The sequence below is a fragment of the Zalophus californianus genome, chromosome 14 (assembly GCF_009762305.2).
Source record: "Zalophus californianus isolate mZalCal1 chromosome 14, mZalCal1.pri.v2, whole genome shotgun sequence".
Lineage (NCBI taxonomy): Eukaryota > Metazoa > Chordata > Mammalia > Carnivora > Otariidae > Zalophus > Zalophus californianus.
Window position 1 is genome coordinate 76,205,880 of NC_045608.1, and position 7,666 is coordinate 76,213,545.

Consider the following 7,666-nt stretch of genomic DNA (forward strand, 5'->3'; position numbering starts at 1 on the left):
ACGCTCTCTCAGCTGAGTGTTGGCCTCAGTTCTTTGCCACGTGGGCCTCTCCATCAGGCAGCTAGCTTCATCAGAGCAAGCAAACAAGATGGAGGCCACAGTCATTTGTAGCCTACTCTCAGAAGTGACATCCCTAACTTTCACCATATTCTGCTTATTTGAATCCCATCACCTGGTCCAGCCTACACTCAAAGAAAGGGTTTTACACCAGGGCATGACTATTAGGAGGGGAGGTCGAGGTGGCCATCGTAGAAAGCTGCCTTCCACTTCGACCAACACCCAAGATGCAGTTCCTCTTGTAACCCGATTAGTGAAGTAACATTTCATCATTTCTATTTATTCTATTGGTCACACAGACCAACCCTAGCACAACACGGGAGAGGGCTACACAAGGGGGTGAATACCAGGAGGTGGAGCTCAGTGGGAACCATCTTAGGGGCTGCCTGCCACAGGCCAGCTGCATGAATTTCTCCTCTTCACCCTGCCCTGGGCTCCCGGAGGCTGACTAATGGGGACCGCATCAACGTGCTGTCTCTGGTCAGATACAGCTAGCGGGGAGCACAGGCAGGAGAGCAAGAGGGAGGATGGTAAGACTGGGGTAGTTATTCGCCCAGCTCCCTTGCCGCAAGCTGGCTGCATCTGGCTCCAGTCAGATGGCACTAAGAAACTGTCATTGGACTGCCCTTCATGCCCTGTTTGGCCGACAGTCTCATTTAGTCCAACCTCCCTCCAGAAGCAGAACTTTCCTTGCAGTATCACTGAAAGGGTCACTTCCAAGAACAAACGGAATGAGTGAAATGAAATGAAAATGAATGGCATTGCTCTTCGGTCTCCTCATCCGACTCTGGCCAGCTGGGGGCGCCCCCTTCTCGTGGTCCTCGACTGCCCGTCTCTGCGCCCACTCAGGGATGTCCCAGTCTGGGGTGACACCCATTTCTCTCCAGGCACCAGACGCGAGTCGCTAGCCCCAGAGTGTAATGGCCCTCAGGGGCCACCGTAGCCGACTGCCTGTTTGAGCTCAGGGCGCGCGCCGCCGGCGCCGCCATGCTGTCTCCCGCCATTTTTGCCTCTCGCTCACCTGGTCCCGCCTTGCGGCTCCACCCATCACCTCCAGGTACGGGAGGAAGCTCTCGGGCTCGCTCCTGTCGCGGGACCGCTGCCTTCCGGGCACCATTAAGGAGCAAACCCACAAACGTCTATAGTGTTCTCTCGTGCACCTAGCGATTTGCTCCTCCGAAGAGTCTCCGGAGAGAGAAGAGGCAAACATCACTGTAAGCACCCCTGAGGCTCCTTTACTCATCCCCACGCCGGGAACTGGGGCAGGGTGGGGGGAGGGGAGGCCCAGGGTTCTGGTAATTAGCGAGTCGTCCAGCAATCCAAAAATCTCAGTCCTGTTTAAAACTGGCTTGAAACTGCAAGCAAAAAGTGGGAGTTATTACGATGAAACTCTTCAGTTTAAGGAATTGTAAACGTAACTTTCCTTTTCATTGTAAAGTTTAAGCACTTAGGTTTGCTCGTTAATTTCAGTGATTTCCAGGGTCCTTCATGTTTGTGAACTGCTCATTTATAAGCACCGAATCTATAGTCTGTTCCTTAAAAAAGAAAAAAAAGTGAAGTCATTATAAAGTCCTGCTAGAAGCTTCCCTTGTAAGGAGGTGAATAATGACAACTCTGTAGCTGGGACTCTAAAGCCAGCTACATACGTAGGCTACCAGACTCTTCTGCTCTGCTTTTGTGACTCTGACCAGGTTCCTTCACCTCCATGAGCCACAGATTTTTCCACTGTAAAATGATAATCTTCTGGAAAGGTTGTTGTGAGGTTGATACGAGATCAAGTATATATGCCTAGTATATACTTGGCATCCAGTGAGCCTTCTGAGTTAGGGTAGAAATGGTGTTAATAATCATTGTTAATCTCTTGTTTCATGATTCTACGTGAATCAAATCTTCAAGCCTTGGACCAAACTGCTGAGGGTTGCTGCTAGACCTGCCCCATTTCCACCTTCACCCACTCCCTCTTCACTTCCTGAAAATCTCAGGAATTCAGGATTCAGCATGTCTCAAAATCTGCAGGTCCTTCTCACTGCCCCACCTCTCAGCAAATGATCTGTTTCTTGCTTCAAGCTGTTGAATAGGAGCTCCCTGCTTGTCCTTTACTGCCCTCAGACTTCCTATTCAACACCTATGCTTTCCTTCTAGGACAATGCACGTAGTATCCTCTCTCCTGACAGCTCCTCTGGGGTCTCCTGGATCTCCACAGCTCCCCAAGCTAATCTCCATTCCAACCCAGGAGAACACTTAAAAAAATAGACCCAACCATTTCATTTTCCAGTTGGCAACCTCCCATGATTTCCTTTTGCTCTCAGGATCCACCCCAATGCCCATACAGACTCACCAGGCTGGAATAGCCTTTAAGAAAGGTGAAGACGGGGCGCCTGGGTGGCTCAGTCGTTAAGCGTCTGCCTTCGGCTCAGGTCATGATCCCGGGGTCCTGGGATCGAGCCCCGCATCGGGCTCCCTACTCCGCGGGAAGCCTGCTTCTCCGTCTCCACCTCCCCCTACTTGTGTTCCCTCTCGCTGTCTCTCTCTCTCTGTCAAATAAATAAATAAAATCTTAAAAAAAAAAAAAAGGTGAAGACAGTAAAATGGAGAAGAAGCTGGGTACACAAGCTGAATTGTGTTCTCTGAAACAATGAGGAAGAACTAACCTCTAGGTTAGTTTGAAGAACAATTACTATTTCAGTTTGGCAGGAGCTGGGGCCCTAGTGAGTCTCCATGGAGTCTCAGCCCCAGCTGATGATTTCTTAGTTTATCAGGGTTTTTTGTTTTGTTTTGTTTTGTTTTCTGTAGGAGCAGGTCGTGAAAGTATTTTCATGCCAAGCCACAAAATCCTGAGAAATATCCAACTCTTACACAAATCCAGTCAATTTAAAAAAAGCTCTTCTGGGTCCACATTTATTCAAGATGTTTGCTGTGATGAAATCTTGATGCAAGTTTTCCAGAAACTTGAACCAAAATTCTCCCTTTAAAAATAGTCCATTGTGTTACCTTTAGTAAACTCTTCAATAAGCATAAATGTTTGTGTTGATCACATAGAATTTAAATAAGGAAGCTGAAGGTAGGTGGGAGTCCCAAAGCTGATGGTAACTGGAACCCTCCTACAGGATTTCCATAGACTGGCTTATTCATTACACAGTTTAGCTAAGCAGAACCATTTTATAATGAAACTGCAAGATGATTCCCAGTCAGCAAATCGACCTGAGACAGAGCAGGGACTCCTGTTTGGCCTCTTGTCAACTTCTATGGTGTAGAGAGCACAAGAGCCTGATTCAGTATCCTGGTTCTTTGGGGACCACAAAGGGACCCCAGGGGATCTTTCACCTGCTCTGGGAGAGGGTCTAGGACCCACTGGAGCAGCTGGACACAATCCCTTTGTGGCTGCTTCAACGTCCCTGGGCTAAGTAAGTCTGCCTCCAGTGTCCTGGGATTTCTACTACTCTTATTCAGGCAGTGCTTTTCCCTCTTCCCTTCCTTCCCAGTTTCCTTCCCTTCTCCTTTAACCTCCCTCTTCTTTTCCAGGCTCCTTCTCCTCCTCCTTATACTCTGGGTGGGGCCCCTACCAGACAGCTACAGCTTAGCTCCTCTCAGCCTGTGAGAGCTTGCTCCCTCTGGCCTGTAACTAACCAGCAGAGGTGGGAGAGGCCTGCCTCACACCGTGCAGACCTTGGTTGAACTGTTTCCCCCTGATGGGGACTAGTGAACATGGTGGAGGTATACTTAAAATAGCCACAGGAAACTTTATGTTTTCTCTTTATCCTTCTCTTGTTCCCTGGCTCTGAGTTGCCTGAATAGACACCCAAGAGAAAGGAGGGTTGAAATGACCACCCCCTGCCCTGCCCCGCTCCGGCCTAATCCACCCTGTTGGGCAGTAGACAGACTGCCTCCCTCCACCGGCCCCTGCTTGGTTTCTTTCTTCTCTCTCTCCAGTTCCTTCTTCCAGCTCCCTCCACCCACTGCCCCTTTCAACCTGGAGACTCCCTGTCTTGTTACCCTCTTTAAAACTCCTGGGTGCTTCTCAATCCTTTGTCTGCATCTGTGGGGAGAGGAGAGGGTGGGCTTTTTTGTTGCCTCTCCAGTCAAGAATTTGTCACCAGGTTAGATTTCATTGTCCTGTGAAGACCCCCTAAATAGTACACGGGCACAGGCTCTCTCTAACCCTAAAATCTCTGTTTTCTCTCTTTCTGCCTGTCTGGTTAGCCACCTTATTAATTATTTTTCAGCCCAAAGGAAGTTCGGGTTAAGATTGAGCAGGACATGGACTTGGTGTGAGATTGAGGAAATTGAGGAGGTTGCTGGGACACGTATTTCAGAACTGCTGGACCCCCTCCATTCTCCGTACTTGCTTGTCTCTCTCTTCTGCACAGACTTTACTCCCATAGTAACCGGGACTGGGCATGTATCCCTAAGATGCTGGATCCTGGAAGCCCCACCCAGCTTCTTTTATAGTAGCACACCAGATTTATTTGTAAATATGGGAAATGCTCAGAGGATTCCAAAAGACTTCCTCTTGGGTTGTATTCTTAATAATTGGACCAATTCAAATTAGATGCCTTGAAAAAAAAGAAATTAGTTTTCTTTTGTAGCTCAGCCTGGCCCCGGTACACGTTGGGTGATCAAAAGAAATGGCCACCAAATGGGTCCCTTAACTTTAATTCTGTTTTACAGTTGCATCTGTTTGGTAAATGGTCTCAAAAGTGGGGAGAGATCCTTTACATACAGGCCTTTACAAAACTGTACCAAGACCCAGGTGGGCAGGACTCCTGTGGCATATGTGTGGCCTCCATCTCTACCCCACCTCCAAAGGATTCAGAGCCAGATTTGCTCATGGATCTTCTTGTCCAGCCACTGCCAAACTGTCTCCATTCAGAATCTCCTTTTCAGGTCCCAGCTGGCTTCCCTCATCTGCTCCAACACTCCCTTCAGCCCCTAAGCCCCCACCTTACCCTAGTCAGGCTCCTGAAGCACCAGAACCCCCCCAAAACTGGAGCCCCCAGCACTGTCCCCAATGGGATCCCAGCCAGGCTCCAAGCTAGTTCCCTCCTCTACCTCACCGCCATGCCAGGGTCTCTTGCCCCTGCAGGAGGTGGTTAATGAGAATGGGGCAAGTACTAGAGTATGTGTCCCTTTCTCTGTGAGACACCTAGGGATATGCAAAGAAAGGTTGGGTAGATTTTCAGAAAATCGGGATAAGTTTAGGGATGAGTTTGTCAGACTAGGGCTGATGTTCTCACTGACCTGGCGGGACGTCAGTGTCCTATTGACCAAACTAGAATGAGGCATAGTATCGCTTGTTTGTCCAAAGGGATTAAAAGGTGTATGATAAAACTTGCAAATGATGAGGACAAGGTTAGAGAGATTACTCATGGGAAGGATGAGAACCTGGCGGTCTCTGAGCTGGGTAACAGAGACATTGAGAAAGGACGCTGACCCAGAGCCAGAGCGCGCAGAACGAAGGGTATTGCTGTGTGTTTATTACACAGTTGGCTCCAAATGTTAGGAGAAAAGTACAAAAGTGGGAGACTGGCCCTTGGGCTCCACTGTCAAGCTTGGTGGAGGAGGCCTTCAAGGTCTATAATAACAGAGGCAGAATCTGGTTAGGGGTACCCCACAGAATGGTTCTTGGTCCCAAAACACCCCATTTCCAGAGCCAGTACATCTCATATGAACCCAGTCCTCCGCATCTCCCCAGCACCCGTTAACCTGACTACCACAAAATGTTTTAATTCATCAGCCCTGACCTGGTAAACCAGTGTTACTTACCCACACGTAACACCTCTTGTGCTCCTTGCAGGACCCCCATCTGTAAGCAGACTACAAGAGGAACCTGCCCAGCAAAGGGTGTAGTTAACCCCATGCTGGATCCCTGTTTCCCCTTATGTGCACTATGACCAGCTGCAGTGCACACACGCCATGAGATCTGGAAGATAAGGCCATGGTGGCGTAGTTACCCGGCCTGTTACGCAGGGTCACAGGTGTCCTGGACTGCCAACACTGAAAACCAGAGAGACAACTGCAAGTATTCCTTGTGGCTGCCCCCTAACACCCACCCTATCCAGGACTTTTATGTCTAGCTAAGGGAGTAATGTTCCTGGAAAGGGTAGATGGGAAGAGGATAGTGGTTCAGTCCCCTGATACTAACTGTACTAGAGGTGATTGGACTGTGGAGTATACTGCAACCCCCACCCCGGCCCAGAGGATATTAAAGTATTCTCCAATAACCCCAGAGCACTCAGCTATCACCGTGAAGGTCCAGATGAGCAGTGTGTCTGCCGATTGCCAGGATGGTTACCTTGGTTGGTTCCTTGGTGGGACTGGCTGGGTAATTAATTTACAACAGTGCTGTCAGGTACTGTGTCCACGGTGGTGGCTGAAACAGGACAGGGTTTTAAACTCATACAAAAATCATTAGATTCTCTGGCTTCTGTGGTCGGTCTTGGATCACCGGTTAGCCTTGGATTAGTTACCAGCTGAACAAGGAGGAATAGGTGCTATTGCAAATATATCTTGTGGCTTCAGGAATGTTTCTGGAGAGGTGGAACCAAAGGCTGACATCGCCCTCCAACAGGCTACAAAATTTTAGCAACCCCATTGCCCAAACCCCCTGGGACTCCACTAGAGGGTACCTACCAAATGGTACTTGGTTCTTGCCTTTCCTTGGACCCTTAGTGGCCATTTTATTGCTGTTACTTTTTGGGCCCTGGTTTTTTTAAGCTTCTGGAAAAGTCTGTGTCTTCCAGGCTTCAATAATTCCAAGTCGAGCTCATGGTTGTGCTAGGATTCCAACCTACACCATTACAGGAGGATCCCAGTTCTTATAAATCATTAGAACAGTCAGTGAGACCCCTCCAGGGTGGGGAAGGAACAGGAGCCCCCACTCATCAGGAAGCAGGTTCTGAAGATGAGACAGAGGATGGGCTGGACTGGGGTCCCCTCAACCCTGACCACAAAATTCAGTGTTCCTTGACCACCTCCATAAGGGGAAAAAAAAAAAAAAGGCGAAAACTCTGTGCCTCTTGAGTAGTTTATCTTGCAGGAGTGCAGTGGGAAGATGCTTACTGAAAGGAAGATGCTGACTACAAAGACCAGGCCAAACCAGTCTGCACCTAGATGGACGCCAGGGCTAACTTTCTCCCTCATTATAATAAAAATCCCACCCAGGGGTAGAGATTTAACATGCTATTTAGACATGTCCTGCCTAAGAAGCAAGACCTTTAAGTGCTGAGAGCTGAAAATTCCCCACCTCTCCGTGTTCATATGTCACCCTTTTCCTGCCTCAGTCTCTTTAAAAGCTCTCCCTGACCTCTCTTCAGGGAGCCAGCCTGGAAAACCTCAGGGTTCTTCCCTTTGTGCTGCTGTCTCCCTTGTGCTGGGGCAGAAGCCCCGTAAAGCCTTGCCTGTAACTCCCATTTGGCTTGTCAGTTTCTGTTGTTGAGCCCAAGGGCCCCCCTCTGGTATCAGACCTCGATTTTATAAGGTTGATTCTCAGCACCTGGGAGAATTGATTCCTGATGAGAAATGCTAGAGTAAAGGACTCTCCCATGTTGGCTTCACAGGCCAGATCCGGTATCTTTCACTCTCTAGTGAAAAAGAAACAGGGAGGCATTCC